This window comes from Cupressus sempervirens, chromosome 1 (genome assembly GCF_028749045.1).
Source record: "Cupressus sempervirens isolate cs-2001-9-10 chromosome 1, ASM2874904v1, whole genome shotgun sequence".
In the NCBI taxonomy this organism is placed as follows: domain Eukaryota; kingdom Viridiplantae; phylum Streptophyta; class Pinopsida; order Cupressales; family Cupressaceae; genus Cupressus; species Cupressus sempervirens.
In genome coordinates, this window is record NC_143118.1 from 799,729,697 (window position 1) to 799,748,610 (window position 18,914).

The following is an 18,914-nucleotide window of genomic DNA, read 5'->3' on the forward strand; positions in this document are numbered from 1 at the left end:
GCACTCTGAAAATCTGCATCCCGGGCTGAACTGAGCAATGATAAAATGAAAAACTTAAAAAGTTATATAGTGTAAACTATATAAACTTTAAAAATAAATCAAATGTTTCAACTTTTTTAAAAACTGGGCATTCAAATCCTTGGAATCTGACTTTAAAATCATTTTATATATCCCCTTATCTTATCTCTCCACATCTCGCCTTTCCATTCGCTGAGCAGAAGCCTTTATTTTCATTGTCACAGCATCGGACCTCAAAATTTGACTCGCGACCATACGATGAACACATTCTCGTAGCATCAGTGGGTGAAAGAAATTGTTTTACGACCCTACGGCAAGGCAAGATCGCAACGTCGTGCTTCTTCATTCTGGAGCCTCCGATCACACGACTAGGCAGAGCATCGCAAGACATCAAAAATTTTGCCTCGTCGGGGACCTTTATATTTCTGCCTACAACAATACGAGAGCATCAGAAGATCGCACATCACCAAGGCCGGACCCCTGATCACGCGATATTGTCGTGACGTCGCGTGGGTTCAAACCACATCCCGCGACCATGCGACTGGGCGGTCAAAACCGTGTTGACCCACGATGGGGCCCTCCACATGAGCAGCGACATTCTTCTGAGAAGGCGTCTCTTTTGAAAACATCACTATTTTTGAGTAACTTTGTTTTTAAAGACTTTGTTGACACGTTTGGTGCCCAATGTGGGACAATCCAAACATGAAATCTGCTTGCCTCTCTCCCAATGTGTCCCTGCAACTGCGGGCTCCTGTGATATGTTGAAGACTGCTGCAAATCTTTTAACTCTGTGGGCTCCCCTGCCAAATGTTTTACTCTGCCTTCCACGTGGATGGAACCTGCTCAAAATGTGGGTCGCTTCCCTTTCAAACAGCCACCTCAACTTAAAAATGTGAGGCTCCCCCACTGTGAAAGTCGTGGTCACTACGCTTAGATGGCACATTTTTTTTTTTTCTGCTCATGGACGCCTCAAAACATGGGCTGCCCATACATATATCTGGCCTACGATTTCTTTTTTGATGCATGGGCAGCTCCATTTGTGCAAATCGCCTCTCCTGCAAAAAACGTGACCTGCCTTGACATTTTATGGAACTCCCCTTTATGCCTGCGTGAGGCTTCTTTCTTCTCCACCACGTGAGCATCATCTGCTGGTGCCGTGGCCCATTTATTTGCATTTATATGCATGCGTGGTTTTTGTTTGAATGCCGTAGGCTCCCCTTGCGTGGGACTGTCCTATCTGAAACTCAAACCGTTGAACTCTAACTTTAAACATTTCCCCAAGAAAATGGACGGCCACATAAATGATGCTACCTGCAATCTCTTGTAGCGGGCACATTGTATTGTTCCATCAAATTGACATTGTTTGCCAAGACATGAAGTGGATGGCTCTTTGATATAAACTAGATGCAAAAGAATTGACATTCTTTAATGAAGACAGATCACAAATTAGGGCCAAAAGATATCAACCACCGAAGTCACCTTCTTAAAATTGCCTATGAATTAAACATGCCAAAAAGCTGGAAAAAGCTGGAAATTGTGTTTGGTTTGAGCTCTGAAAATTGGGCACATGGGCACTTGAGATTATGAAAACTAGGGAATTTGTTCTATGCCATGAGGAGAAGATGACTCTGTGATTAGGACTTGCGACGAATCACCGGGAAAAATTGGCGAGTGTCTAAAGATGGCTACTCAAAAATGTAGGACAGTGATCAAAAGTAAAAGGTGTTTTTGGCAGATGGAATGGCCCTGGAAATGTATGCAGATGGATTCATCAGGATCTGTAAACTGGTATACTCAGAGCATTTCCGGAGTAGAATGCAGGGGAACAAACCATTCAATCCTACCAATCATAGGCACAAAGATATGACATCCCAAACAGGGCTCCTGATCAATTTGTAGTTTTGACTACCAGTGAAACTTTTAAAAATTGCAAATGGAATCACGTTTAAAAACTAATCAAACGGATTCGTCATAAGCTCAAAACTGAAACATAGAAATTTTTTGACCCCTAGAATATGATGTAACAAGAATTCTCTCATTTGGGTCAACCAGTCAAAAGATATTCAAATGCAAACATGCCCTGTGTCGCTGTTTGACACTTGGGCAGAAAATGCAGAACCGACAACTTCACCGAATGGTTCGAAACGTCAATCTAACATTATGGGACACATATGCAGGCTGAATGAAGGGTGTTAGAAACATAAAACACCATTAGGCATAAATTCAACTCCTTTTTATAAGTGTGCAAAAATTAGTAACAATTATGATAAGTCATTTATAAATCACGGATTGATGCCTTCCCCTTTTGCTCTATGTCAGGCTTGATAGGGGTAGTACCCCTAACTTTCCTCTAAGGTTCTTTGTAGTGCCTACCCCTAAGTCACATTTTAGTTATAATTGCCGAACTCTTTTAGGCCAGTTTTACGTTTGATGATTAGTACTATTGTTTTGAGATTATCACATATTGTTTTACATTTAGTTTATTATATGATGAGATTACTTGGTACTCTATATTTCATGTATGTATGATGATTATTTAGTGTTTTCAGTTATTGATAATGATTAGTTAGATGGTTTATTATCATATGTGTTTTCTTATGGATACTTACCCCATACTGCATGTGTATGGTGTGCGTGTTTGTTTTCTCTTTGTATGGCATTTCTAATGTGGTTAAGGAAGGGAATCATAGTCACCTGCTAGTCGGGATCTACACGATGCACCACTTCCCGCCATTGCCTATTTAGCTTAGAATATTATGTATGTACATGCGTGAATTTTATGCAGGTTGCAGGTATTGGGTATCGACTTCCCTAAATTGCTAGGATGAGCGTACCCTATCGCATTATCTCAATGGTAAGAGAGGGGAGATAAATTCTTAAGTCCAAATCCTAAACCCTTAAGACATTTGTCCTAATTGATAATTAGGACAAGTATATGAGTCGTGTACCCTCCAAATGTGTTAGATGACGTTAATTCATGATTATAACCCCTTAGTTTGGTTTTGTATGTAATTTGTCTATGATGGGTTTTTCGTATGTTGTTTTATGGCTCTTGGTAAATTTTCTATTTATTAAGTCTAATTAAAAGATTAAATTAATGATCTAATTTAATGAAAATTATTGTGATATTTTAATATTTAATTATATTTAATTAATTGAGAAATTAATTGAATAAAAAAATAAAATTTGGAGATAAAAGTTAAAGTTTACATTTTAGAACATGATAATATTTAATAATAATACATTTAGAGTTCATTTTTAAATAAATGCTAAATATTATTGTTATTTAAGTTAATAAATATTTTATCAAATTAAATGTTCAAAAATAAAATTTTTAAAAAAGTGAAAAGATATTAAATTAATTAAAAAGATAAAACATGCGAATGTAATAAAGATATTTTAATAAAGTGTGTGTATGAGATTAACATTAATTAATTAAAAAGAGTCAAGTGAAAATTAAAATAAAGTAAAATAATTAATTAATACATGTGCATGGGAAAGATAAAAAGAAAGATAAATAAAAGTTAATAACGAGCTTAGAGTGGTGAGCAAGGAGTTCTTTGGAGTGAACTCATAATTAGTGCCTCGATTTTGGGAGAGGACTCCATATCACAACTTGGGGGTTCATTTTCAAGGGACCGTGAGTATTGGAGAAGGAAGAAATTTTCGGGAAGGTGAAGGTTCTGAGAGGAGGGATTCTTCTCTACAGTTTCTGAGGCGTAGCGATTAGCATCAGTGTCCAGGTAGACACTTGTAATTTTTGCATATTTTAATATGCTCTTTCTTTCCTGTCTTCATCGTGTCTGTTTAATGGGTGCCTGGATAATTCTTGTGATGAAATTTATCATATTTTGATTCTCTGGGGTGCGTGTTAAATCTTCTGTTTTATGGAAAACTAAAAGACCTGTAAAACCCTCTTCAGTAGATTAAAGAAATAAGAAATTAATTGGGAGGGGTTTGAATGAATATGAGATTCTTCTTATTAAAAGAAAGAAATTATATACATTAATCAAGGGTTCGTAGTAAATTTTCCATCATGTTGATGCTGTGAATTTGTAGAAAAATAAAAAATAAAAATTCAGAAGAGATTTATTTTAATTCTGTGTATACAAAATTGTCATTTAAAAGGAATTTATATTAAATTAAAAAAAAATGTTATTAAAAAACGTTTTATAATATATATATATATATATAATATTTAAAAAATATATTGCATGGAGGGTGGGTAGTCACATCCCACCCCCTTGTCAGCAGCATTGTCCACGACAGTGGACTGTCGACAGCCACTACCGTGGCAGAGCTGCACGACCACCCTTAAATAAGGGTCAACGACTGATTTAACAATGCCATGCATTTATAAAACACATTTGATATTTAAAAAAAAAAAAGGTTATTATATATGTTATTAAATTTAATTTATTAAAGTTTTTAAATATTAATTAATAAAAAGTATTTAATATTAATTTTTAAAATAAATAAAATTTAATAATTAATTAATAGTATTTAAGTATTTATTAAATCACTTAATAATAATAATAATAATTTAATAATTAAATGTTATATATTTAAATAAATTATTAATTAATTTAATTGAATATGATTTAAATAAGATTTATTAATAATGGAAGTTATTCATAAGGTTGTAAATTTAATTATTGATTTAAAAAATTTATAATATTGATTTTAATAAAATTGTTACTATTTTATTTAAAATCATTAATGGTTATTTTTATAACTTAATAAAATAAGATAAAATTGCCCTCAAATTATTCTATTAAGAAATTGACTTTTAACATGAGGGTAACTTTATATATGTGGGTCGAATAAATGATCGGGTTAAAGTATAAGGGTAATACTGAGAATTCTATACACTTGAAACATACATTGAAATGCAAACTGAAATTTAACTTTTAAATCTATTGTGTATTTTGGAATCAAACCCAAACTATGAAACTGTACTGTTCTGTTTTCTATTTGATGTCTATGCTTGGGGTTTGGGTGGTCCTAGGGTGTTGACCAGTTTAGGACGTTTACCGGAGGCTTGGGAGTTTTGCAATTGTGATGATATGATGATTTGTTCTCGATCTTGATTATTTTTACTTAACCATGGTATGCGATGGTATGCTCTATGTTGAGTGTGTTTATATTGCTGATTATTGTTTTTAGTGCCTTGTGGGATGGTGAGATTTATGTTATGGGTTATTTGACTTAACCATTTTTGAGTCATCGATCAGTTATACTTGGATTACTTTACAGTCACCTTGATGGGACTGAAGTGTTTGTTTTGATCTTGATGATATCATGTTGTGACATGTTTGACTTGACCATTTTAGAGTCTTCGATCAGTATTATTTTGGGATACTTTCCGGTTGCTCATTGAGAACCGATGGACATTGTGATTTATTTCGGTTGCTTGTTGAGAACTGTTGGATATTGTGATTTATCATTGATGCCTTTAGTTGCTTATAGAGAACTGTTGTGATTATTATGATTATCATTTGATGCTTTTCAGTTTCTCACGGAGAACTGATGTGATTATTGTGGATTATCTTTTGATGCTTTTCAGTCGCTTGTATAGGATTGAGGTGATTATTGATTTGTGATTTCATGAGATTAGGGTAGATAATCTATATGTAGTGTCGAGAAGTGGCTTGCAATGGGGGTCGAAGCCCTAAGAGGCTACCAAGGTAACTCATTGTAAGTTGTTTTAATAAGTGATAACATTTACACTAAATGAGAGTAAAATGAATCTAATAAGATTAATTGTATGTTCTCGTCCATGCCTTGAATGCTAGTATAGACTAGGATGGGAGTAGAGAGAATGCTTGGTTATGACCTTGCATTCCGTAGTATGCCTTGTCAGTACGAGAGGATACCAGTGGCCACATGGATCACTAGGGACTCGAGATTCCTAAGAGATTGCTCGGGTAACTCCGAATGTGATTCGTGCAATGACACTTTCGCGCTTATATAGTAGATTCCTGTGTCTTGTGTGCCTCTGGGTCTAGATGTCGATCTATGTTGGAACCTTTGAGTTAGTATACTAGAGAGTTCTTGTGTTATGTGATTTGATATCTTGTTTGGGACTTGAGACTATCTCCTCAACACAGTGAGAGTGGGCCATTTAGATTCCACGTGGTTGGGTGGTAGTGCTTTTTCACTCTTACCATTGAGATCCATCTGTAATCACCGTGGCTGGAGCTTCTTGGGATGCTTGTTTATCATGATTAGGTGATGTTATTTACTGATGCATTTCTTTATATTGATGATTAACATGTTAGATTTCCTTATGATTATGTTGTAGTATGTTTAGTAGTGACGTCCCTATTACTATAGTACCAATGAACTTATCGATGACTTGGGATGTTATGCGCAGGGGATGGCTAGGGCCCACGATGGTCTAATGATGTATTGATGGTTGGGAGGAACCGCACACTTAGTTGTGTTTTATGATGAATAGTTGTATTTCATATTAGATGTTATATCTTTTATGATGGATGGATGTATCATGTATGGTAGATGGTTTCATTTATTTTATTGTATTTTGTATCATGGATTCGTGGAGGGTGATGTATCTTTATTTCTACATATGTATATTCTTTTAAGCCTTTCATACCCTATGACATGTACAATGGATGATTGAGCATTCCAAATTAATTTGCCAAGAGACATTCAGAACAAATGTATAATATGGACATTGGACTCTCTAATTATTCTTTCATGTGGATGTGGTAGTTGTTAGACTTAGAATTAATTAAATATAAATGTGACTCAACGTCATGGGATCCTTAAGGAATGTAACTTGCCATGTATGCTTATAGTTGATTACATGTTATTGCTTCTGCTTTCTATATGTTTGGTGTGTATGATCTATCTTTCTTGTCTAAAAAAAAAAGTTTGGCAAACTTAGTAAAACTTTAGGTTAATTCTTTTGGATCCCTTGGTGGGGTGTTACATTCTCAAAGGCATCCTTGTAAAGAGGTTTTGTAAATATATTAGCCAATTGTTCTTTGGTTGGTACATATTTCAACCTTACCTCTTACTCTTGCACTTTCTTCTTAAGGAAATGATACTTTATTGATATGTGCTTTGTCTTCGAGTGCATAACTGCGTTCTTTGATATGTTTATTGCACTTGTGTTATCACAGTTGATAACCAACTACTCCTTTACCTTCTCTCGAATTCCTTTAAGTAGTTGTTTAATCCAAACAACTTGCACACAATTCACTGTTGCTGCTACATACTTTTCTTTTGTTGTAGTTTTGCTTCTTGTTGGCCCATGCCACTAATCTTTTGTAATGTCCCCACTATTAGGGTTAGTTGGGGACCATACTTACTACAAAGAAATTGGCAAGTTCGTAACAAGTCTAATAAAATATTCCATATCTTTAATAAGATGAATGGTTTGAAATGATTAAAATTCATAATGAATGTCCTCCACCAAGTTATACTTGGATCGTTCCACGACATTCACAATGAATGCCCTCCACCAAGTTATACTTGGATCATATCACAACATTCGTAATGAACGTCCTCCACCAAGCTATGCTTGGATCGTATCCTAACATTCACAATGAATGCCCTCCACCAAGATTATACTTGGATCAAAGATATTATATTTATACAATCTTTTATTACTTTTGATTATCAAGTAACACTTCCAATTCCTCATGTTCCTTTTCTTTAGTCAAAACAAATTCATAGCATTAGATAAATAAACAAAAGAACTACTTGCAATATCCTTTCCTTTTCTTGTAGGAGAAAGAGTCAAAGATGACTTGAATGCAACTTCAATCCCAGGGATGTTGTTATCAAAGTAAATTCAAAAGAAGTCAACTTGCCTATTAATGCATCTAGAGTGACAACACTTGTACCTAAAGATCTAACTTCTTGAATAGCGAAAACCTTAATAGCATAATGAGATAATAAAGTTCTAAGTATTTTACTTACCACATCCTCTTCCTCAAGAGTTTCGCCAACACATCTGATAGAAGACACCACATCTTTGATCCTTTGAATGTATTGTTCATGTTCTCATTCTCCATCATTTTCATTTCATCAAACTTTTCTTTCATTCTATCCACCTTGGCCTTCTTCACATGTGATTCTCCACCATAGACTCTCATAAATTTCTCCCGCATGTCATAAGTAGTCTCTAGATCTTGGATATTCATGTATTCTACATATGAAAGAGTGCTAGTTATAACCTCCATAGTAGTTGTATGCTCTCGTTGAGCCTTCAGCTGATCTACATCAAGAGTTCCTATATGAGCAACATATCTTGTGACTACATGATTTTGATACTTAGCCATACCTTTGAGATAAATATTCATCCTGCTACACCACACTGAGTAGTTCTCCCTTGTGAGGACCTTCCTCATCATCTTCATAAGCAGTCTCTAGATCTTTGACATTGGTGTATGCTACATCTGAAAGAGTGCTAGTTATAGCCTCCATAGTAGTTGTATGCTCTTGTTGAGCCTTCAACTGATCTACATCAAGAGTTCCTAAATGAACAACATATCTTGTGACTACATGATTTTGATACTTCTCACCCATACCTTTGAGATAAACCTTCATCCTACTGCACCACACTAGGTAGTTCTCCCTTGTGAGGACCTTCCTCATCATCTTTGGATCTTTTCTTAAAGTTATTAAGCTTCACCTCAATAGAGGCTAGAGCTTTGATATCAGTTGTTAGTCCTAAGGGATTAGATTACTGAGACAGGGGGTGAATCAATAATTAACTTTCGAACCTTTGAACCTTTATCTCAAGAACAATTTAATATAAGCACATAAAAATATTCAACAGATAAGAACATCCACAAGATTGACACAAAAAAATTGGTATCACAAAAACCCAACTTGGATGAAAAATGCAATGGGGATGAGTACCCACAAATTGTGCACTCTTTTGAAGTACACCCTGTGAGGAGCATAACCTAGTTAGGAGTTACAGTGATACTATTAGGTGCCACCCTATTAGTGGATTCACCTCTAACCATGTTAGGAGCTTTACCTTGGTAGTAATGGCCTAGTTAAAAGAATTGAAACATTAATTAAAAAGCCACCTTGTTAAATGATTTACAATAAAGGACCTATTAGGATCCACTTGGTTAAGGGATTTTGGCTGGTATAACTATTAGGGAACAACAAAAAGAACAATCTATGGAACAACACTACCTCTGATTGATTAGATCCACTAAAGCTCAACCACATTTGACAACATACTCAAATCTTCTTTAGCTTGATTGCACCTTGCACTCTTATTGCACTTGCTTAACCGCCACCATCAACAACAATAAATTGTTTAGCCTTTATTGGTATATATTAAACTTTCAAGTCCATTGCCTTAATCGAGCCCTAGAATTCAATATCAATGTGTATTTCAAATATCCCACTTAGATCCAACTTCCATAAGACAAACCCCAAACCACAAAACATGTTTGCATGATTGTACCAACTAATTCATAGAATTTTGAACCAAAGGGCAAATTTTTTTTGACCAAACACTTGATTTCTCTAGAATCTTCTCCATATGTTGCCATCAAATAATGTGATAACAAATCATCACATTCAATTGTGCATCCACGTCACCAGATAATGACTAATTCAACTAAATCCATCACAACCTTACTATCGATCATTTATCATCAATTTACTAACTGCCACTTAAGAACACAATACTCTTTTAACTTGTTCATCAACTTTGTCATTGCTTCATTGATCACCTATCCATTATGTTAGGACTTCACCAACCACAATATAGAGTTGTGGTCGTAATGTTCTCCTCTATATTGTCTTGTTTACGTCATTCTAAGATTGCGCCACTTCAATCATCGTAGATTTGACAGACCAATCAAATCACCTATCACTTATTAGTAACTGTTCTAGTAATCGCATTGTCAATTCACCCGATCATCCCCTTCTTCACTTCAATCGTAGTGGTCAAAACATAAGCCGTCAAAGACATCCTCAATGCTCTCTTAAATATCACAACCACTAAAACTCACTACAACACTTTGCTCATCATGTTTATGCTAGGCAACATACTAGGAACACTAGGTCGATAGTTGACATCAATGACAACATAAAAATTGATCATCATTCAATTGAATATGTACCATGCCATTACTAACATCGCTTGTCATCACACCATCAATTATGCCAACAACCCCAACCAAAATAACAAAACAAAAGACTAAGAAGAATAGCCAAATAGTCTTTGAAAAAACAAAAGGAACCACAAAATGATTGTATCCACCTAATACAACTCATGATAGCTAACCACAAGAAAGAACCTCTCAAGTCATAAGAAAGCGTTCACCTTCAACTCACCGAGGTCTAAAAAAGAAGCCAAAAAGCTAGATGAGACGTTTGTATTAAATCTAAAATAGTCTATTGATTTAATGAAATCCCAACCGAGGACCATGCAAAAAGTCTCCATTGCTAATAGAGCAGGCTTACCCAACTGACCCAACATCTCCAAATAGAAAGTTGCCTTGATGAGAAACAACACACAAACAACAAACCTCATTTTAGGAAAAATGCACTTGCAAAAATGCAACTCTGCACATCCCCAGAATCCTTCCTTTAAAGGAAGGCAAAGCCTCCAAAAGCACTCCCCAACTCCAACTATGATGTTAAAAAATCACACCACCTTGCACCTTAATAGATGTGAATCAAAGGAGATCCTACACTAGAGAATTTGCATGGATCCATCTCATCCTTAATTGTCCTCATCACCAAAATAGGCTAGCTAAAATGTACTTCTCAACCTCCATAATCATACTAGACCATAGCAAGAGCGGTATGCTTGGAATAATCAATGTTTAGACATAAAGTAGTGGCTTGCCCGACATGTTGGTGTATGGCATTGATGGCTCTCAAGCTTCATTTTTATCAATTTGGAGTTTTAGGTAAAAGGATTGGAAGAGTTTGGGGTCTTCATTGTCTTCAATTATGCATGTTAAGATTTGACGCAGTTTTGTCATTAAGAGCATTTGGAAGGCCTTAGAATGGTTCGACCATTTCTCAAATGGGATAGAGATTGTGTTTGGCATGACTTTTCTTTATATGGTGTCCCCAATTGTTGGTTAAGGCACACTTCCTTTTGCACTAAGTTCTGAACATTAAACTTTTTGCTTGTGTAGAAAACATAACAGTATTTGGCTTCATGTTGAGAGCAGACCCCTTATAAAAAATATAGAGTCAATATAAATTAGTTCTTTATTATTTAAAGTCACACATCACAAGCTTTGCCTTAAGTGGTAACTTTTTTCAAATACGACAAGGCTTTCACAAATTACACACTTCAGCTTTTAGATACATTTTCCAATTGTATTTTAGAAGTCTGGCTTATGGTAGACTTAAGATAATCAAACATCTCTGTTAGACTTGCCCTTGTGCTCAAAGTTCCTACAAGTGGATTCATGGTGTTTCAGTCTTATTCATTTTGAACCATTCGATTGGTGGAATGCTCTATATTTATATTTTGCTTGTGGGCCAGATTATATAGCTTTTCTTTAGCATTTTTGAGAGGCTCCATACCATTCAAACAGTTGAGTCCATAAATTTAGCTATTTTAAGTATAAAGCATCTCTTAAGATTTGGAGACTAGATAAAAAGTGTGCAGTCTCATTTCAGCAATTATCTCAAATTCAACTGCTTCTAGAAAAGATGGCACTTGGATTCCAACTACTCTAAAGACCTTTTCATCCCTAGGCGTTGCACCATGAGTCACAGCCTACCCTACAAGACTCTGACCAGCTCCTCCTCACCCTCCCGCAGATGAGTACTTAATGGTAATATTGTTGTTCACACACATTTTGCACAGCATCAATCTTCCCCCTCAGCTAACTTTCCACGGAGGATGGTCTTTTATAGCCCCTCCTGGGCAACCATCCACCAGCTTTCCAAGGAGGATGGTCTTTTACAGACCTTCATAGGAAACCCTCTATTGCTGCTCCACCTTATCATCACTCCACTCTGGCACATAGGTGCCATCTAGCTCTGAAACCACTCCTGTATGGGACATTTTATTTACTTTGGCCTATAATGATCACACCATTCAAGATGGAGGAATTGCTCCCAATATTCTCTTTGAGGAACCTTTTAAATAGATTTTGTTCATACCAAACGATTTAACATCTTCTCTTGGTGCAATAGCATTTGGCTAGTTCTCTGCTCTTCTCTCTGTCAACCGTAAGGGTCACGATACCTCATCTTTGTTTCTCCATTTGCCACTAGTTGGTAGCCCATGCTCAACTCCAAGCCTGTTCTCTTGTAAAACCATCTATGCACTTTTACAAATTTTCATTGATTGGATTCTACACATTTTGAGTGTGCAAGATCATTTTTGCTCTCTCCTCCCCAAACAACGAATTGGCAGAAGATAACAAACTTTGTCATGCCAATAGTGGTACCCGCCTGTGCATTTCATTGTATAGATATGACCTTCTAAGCTAAAAACTGAAAAGCACCTCAAATAATTCAGTGTCCTTCAACCTTACAACAGTTTTTGGTAGTTGTGCCATAAGAGAAAAATAATTCTAGCAAGCAAATCAGCAAAGAATCAACTGACAATAGATATCAAACTTGACTAACATGTCCACCTGAGCACCCCACAAAGCACACTACTGTATATGCCTGACAACCTAAGCATAAGATAGTTCAAAAATTAACAAAATATGTGACCCCAAAATTATGGGTGATGTCCTGGGAACCTGTGGGCTCAAAATAAATGTTTCCCTATTTTAGAATCAAACAGCCTTCTCTATTAAGAGCATAAAAACAGGAAAAGCCTGAAGAGACTTGTCATTACAGCTTTAATATACAGGATTTACTTAATACTTGAATTGATTTAAGTTTTTAAATAACTGCACCCTCAACATCTCCCTACAGTCCCCAAAGTTCATCAATATTTTTGCCACCCTTAAAAGCGTCCATGTTTCCTCTTCCCGTAACTTCAGAAAAACACTTGTTAAAACTCAGTTCATTGGTCTTTCAAGATCCACATAACTGAGATCATAATAGGAAATCAACACTGCTATTTGCCCATCTGTTTCTGCCTTAAAAAATATGCTTTTGAAGCATTTCCACATGCTGTGCACTAACAACAATTGAAATGTAAAAGTGTTACAACATCTGCTATCATCCCAATTTGTGTAAATGCCTGTAGGGGTAGGTATGTAAGCCTTAAAACATACAAATTCACAATGGAAAATGATAGCATGGAGAGAATAGTGACTGAAATATTGTATAATAGTTTTCTGATGGTCAAACAAATTGTTCCAGCCCATATGCATAATTATCTCCCCTAAATTGTTTTTTTCATAACAGTGATCATGGTAACAATATTTGTAAAGTTCAATACATTTAAGAAGATTAGAGGTTCAATCTAATCGGAAATTTCAAGTAGGTTTGGAAAATTTCAAAGCTATGTAACATTCAAATTCTGCATAATCACAAAAACAGAATACCATAATGATCTTAAAGATTTGATCCCTCCACAGTCAGTGTTACCAAAAATGATTTGGGAAATAACTGTAAAAGTTTTATGCTCAACGTTTTGGACAACTAAGTTGGTCCCAGTCAGTTACATTAAACAATATTAAAATATTTTAATGCACATGCTCATAGTATTTCAAATTTTGAAGCCAAAAAATAGAGAACAATATTTAAACAATGATGGTCTCCATAAGCTACAACTGCTACAATATTTAAAGAATGATGGTCTCCATAAGCTACAACTGTTAGGCTCTAAAACCAGACTTTAAACATCTTCAAAATCAATATTGCTATATAATCTAAATCATGATCAATAATAAAATTGGTGCTCATATCCATTGTCAATGCATTTGGACTAATGTTGGAATAAATACAACATCTATCATGACATTCAAAGAACAAAGGCTAGAAATAGGATTTGCATCACAAGAATTAGGGTTAATGTAACCTAACAGTGACAGATTCAAACTCTTAAGAAAACAATATTTGGCAAAAATTCTTAAGGCTCGTTAAAGACTTGTAACTATGATCACAATTGATGATTCACTGATCTCATTGCAAACATACTGAATCCATTCTGAGCATGAGAAGCCAAAAAAAACTGACTCCATGAGTCCCTAATTACCCTGAACTCACTTGCATTGAAATCCTCAATATAAGTTGTGTAGTCGGCTTCTGTCAAATTGTTTTATTGTAGACTACTTGAATTGGGTGCCATCAAATGGCAGAATGACACTACCCTTACTGGTTGGGATAAATCCAAGCTCCGACCTTGAAGTAGAAACCCAGGTCAATAAAAACATTGGACAACTAAATTAAAAAAAAATGTCTAAATTTTTCAATATCTTCAGAATTTTAATAATAACTACATATGACTTGGACATGTGAATTGACAAATACTCCAAAATTATTAAAACCGAGGATGTAAGACGCAAAAGCTTCTAGTTCTAAAAGAAAGCAACACAAAAATAACAGTATACATCATAGAAGAATACAATGTCGTGCATAAAATATTAAGATCTTAAGGTTATATAGTACATTATGAAGACATCATTAACTTCAGTCTTTGAAGCCTTGTTGTAAAGAAACCTAAAAATGGAACATTAGCAGTGACAGCTATCTTAGGTGTGAGCCTTGTCAATTGCAAGTGATCTGCCAACCATGTTTGGGGAAAAAATTATCTAAATGGTTACAAGACTGTATACATAATAACAGTATACATCATAGAAGAATATAATGCCATGCATAAAATATTAAGATCTTGAGGTTATAGTACATTATGAAGACAACATCATTAACTTCAGTCTTTGAAGCCTTGTTGTAAAGAAACCTAAAAATGGAACATTAGCAGTGACAGCTATCTTAGGTGTGAGCCTTGTCAATTGCAAGTGATCTACCAACAATGTTTGGGGAAAAAATTATCTAAATGGTTACAAGACTGTATGAGTAAATACAGTTTCAATAAATTTGTGGAGGCTTGTTACATCCAACATTAAATAGTAGAACGTGCAATGATATTATAGGCTGCATTTTAATAGCTCTTGTGCTCAAAAAATTGGTGAACAGTAATGTTCAACCAAAAACATTCTATCTATTACACTGTCATAAGCATTTACTTTTGAAAGCTAAGCTTAAAAAATTTACTACATAAAATTACAAATATCCTATTAAGCTGCCTCATGATTATCATTTCGGTAACTCATGCATACCTTAAAAAATTACAAATATCCGATTTTGTTGCCTTATGATTATCATTTTGGCAACTCATACCTTTGAATGTTGTTGGTAAATACTTGATGCAAGTCTTTGGTTTCAGTTGTACCTGGCATTATTGATCAACTTGCACGGGATTGAGCTTCACTTGTTTATATGTTTGTAATTGTATGTTAGATGCTTGTCCTGCTGTAATCCGAAAAGAGATCCACAGACTCAGAAACCTTTCTGCAGCCTTTAATCTTCTCTAAACCTTTTTACGTTTTGCTCCAAGGCTCTGTCACAGACTCTAGCATCAAAAGCTAAACTTTACAGATGACTAGTAATAATTAATTAACAAGGCAATTTATAGATTTAATTTTTAAGAACTGAAGAATAAGGTCATTCACTTGAATTCTCAGAACTGTCTTATCACTTGAAACCTGATCACGAGTGTTTTTAGAAGACAAAACTCAGGGGGACATTATAAAAGCCTTTTAAAGATGTTCTTCCACAACATAAGAATAATCTGCAGCCATCTTATCTTAAAATTCAAAACATCTCATAGAATTTGGCCAGCATTCGAGAAAACTTTGAAAAGGAACAAGCAAAACATGCAAAAGAGGGAGTTGGATCTTGACAGAAAGCAAGCTATTTTTTATTGAAAGAGCCTGTACTTATGTATGACATTTCATCCTCGCTATCTTCAAATTCTGCTGTAGAATCATTTCCATCCCCAGGTAACTGCAACACTCCACCCATACTGAAAGATGGTCCTCTTTCATCGATTTCAATATCCAAATCCTCCATCCTTTCTTCAAAATTTTTATCACTACAGTTAAGAAACCATGCTAGGCTACATTTTATGCCCTTGCTTGATATTGTTCGAAAACGAGGTTTGATTCTCCATTCCAAGCTGTAAGTAAAGTATTCTGGAAACTCTACAAGCTCCTGCAAACACCTCTTAATTTCAGTCTTATAATAATAGAAGCTGAGTTTCATGGTTTCCACATCAAGGGCAAGTAACTGAGGACAAGCAACAACCATTTTTGTTACATCTTCAACTGCAAAACCTCGTCCCTTTAAAAAATATAGAGGCCTTACAAGTTCAGCTGGACAAAGACTAACAATCTGTGGCATTTTCTCTAACAATCTACCAAAATCTTCAGGACCAACCTTGGCATTAGACTTGAAAAATCGCAGTAGCAAGTCCAATTTTGGCTTCAGAGGAAGTCCCAAAATGTGTGGATACTGTGCAATTACAGAAGCAAGAGCCTCATGCCTTACACCAACGCTAAGGAGGTGCTCTACATTTGGTTTTATTGTTTCCTCCAAATCATATCCAAGAGTATTTGGTCTTTTCTCAATCATTCTAGTTATGATTTGTTTAGGGAACCCCAGACTCATAAGATAATCAACAAATGGTTTGATTATCGTCCCAACTCGCATGCCCAATATCTGAGGATATTCTGTCAGCATAGGCCCAATATCCCTTGGGCTTACTCCAATATTGACTAAGTAAGCCACAGAAGTACTCATTGTACCCTCAAGTTTGAATCCCAAAACCTCAGGATACTTCCTCAACACAATAGGAATGTCAGTCTTCTCAATATCAAGCCCTCTTAAATACTTAACAATGGGAACCAACTCTACAACAACACTAGCGTGCAACAATCGAGGGTATCTTCTAAGCAAAACTGGAAGATCCTGTTTCTCAATACCAAATGTATACAAAAAATCCAGGACAGGCATCAAGTTCTTCCTCACGCTACATCCAAGCATGAGAGGATATTCGTTGATATCCTTAATACTGAGCCCCATTCCCTGCAGAAATTCAACCCTTTCTTTCATAATACCAACTGTTGATGGAAGCTCCACCTCTTCCAGCTCGTCAGGCACAATCCCCAAACTTCTCAAGTAATAAAAAATCATTGATTGTGAAGCAAGCTTATCCTTTTCCCCCAGCGCTGCACCCCATGTCACTGTAGGCATTTGATACTCTGGAGGTAAGTTTGATGCCATCGCAAATGCCTTTTGGGGCACTGTTGAAATAGCCCTTGCCTGCTGGATCATACATGATCCCGGTGGGACCATCCCGATAAAGGATTTCTTACTTGCAAATATGTAGTTTCTATAAAGGGGAATGCGGTTAATCTCAGTTGATCGTTCTTGGTTCAACTTTGCAGAAATCATCCTTGTTCGAACTTCCCCTAAACCTGACTGCATCTCAGATGGCCCTCGTGGATTTACATTAGTAGAAATTGCACTTGTGTGGACTCCCCTGAAACTAGGGTAAATCTCATTCGAGCTTTTTTTAGTTAACTGTGCAGGAATTGCCCATGTGGAAACTTCTCCCACGCATGAAAATATAGAAATTGAGCTTTGCGGCTTTGACTTTGCGAGTATTGTTCTTGCAGGAAGCCTTCTTAAACCTGAGTTAATCTCAATCAGGTTTTGCTTGCTTGCCTCGATTAAATCTTCTATTGTTGCTTTAAAAGATTCCATCCAAATTTTTGAAAGGTAACTTTTCAAAAGCACTGGTTTCATACTAATCTCTTTAAACAATCTCTCTTTAACCATGTCAGCAATGAAAATCGACTGGCAAATTGGCAAAATACGATTATCTTCACGAGGATTTAACCTCACTGTCATGTTTATCGCCCTAAAATACGATAAGGGTATAGAGAAAAGACAATTTTTTTTGACATGCGTCCAAGTAGGCTACATTTTTCTCATGTGGGTTTGAGTGGGAACCGTATTTCTCACACGAAATCAACCGTTTAAAGGCTTGAATATAAGGAACATGTTCTAAACTGATATGATAAGACTGGCAGTAAAACGACCCGCTGTGATATTATAATTCCATTGTAAATTACTGACGCCGTTCCTTCACAAAGCTCAATAGCAGTCCTAACTCTAAACATCCATGACCATAAACTGAATCCTATATCCAACAGAATGAATCTAACATCCTATAAATTTCTTGAAGAAACCAAAGAAACCTAGACGGCCATAAATATTAGCCTTTACTGCACTGCTAACAGAATAGAATAGACTTTTGAAACGTCACGAATGCAATAAAAAGTTCAAACTACCGGCGTGGCCGTAATGTGCGAGATGCTGCCGTTGCCACGAATGATCAGGTTTCCATATGAAGCACTTCAAATACAGTCCCTCTAATTCAAGCAAAAGGAGGCCAGAAAATTCATTGCGGTATCAAACGTATCGTCTTTATTGACACACCTTAATTTAATTGATAAAATTTTATATTTGGACTATAACTGATAAGGAGCACTTTGGCCTTCCCTTTGAATGAATACGATGATTTTAATATCGTTTGGCATGTAATTCGAAATTTTGATGTTTATAATTTTTTTAATTTATTAAATAAAATTTTAATTAATATGTATGCCGACAAAAAATTTAATTTTTAATTTTTATATGTATTAGATATTGATGAAAAAACAAGTAAAAATGTAGTTTTTGGTGAGTAATATTCATTGACCAGCTTGAATGTGAACAAATTTCATAGAAGGCTTCCTTTTATTGAGAGAGAACATATTTGCTATTACCAAAGATAAAACAAAGTCATTTTTTTTCTTTTCATATTCACGAAAATGAAGTGATTTTTTTCTTTTTGTTGTTGTTGTTTTTGACTACAAACTATGCAGATCATGAAGATCAAACGTTGAAAT

At 35.5% G+C, this 18,914-nt stretch overlaps 1 pseudogene across 1 annotated transcript; it reads right to left on the bottom strand.

Annotated features, from left to right (window-relative positions):
• Window positions 1-15,187: 15,187 nt before the first annotated feature.
• LOC149580297 (transcription termination factor MTERF4, chloroplastic pseudogene) lies at window positions 15,188-18,471 on the bottom strand (annotated as a pseudogene). The gene has a single exon (XR_016353484.1). The product of XR_016353484.1 is annotated as a transcription termination factor MTERF4, chloroplastic pseudogene (transcript).
• Window positions 18,472-18,914: the final 443 nt, after the last annotated feature.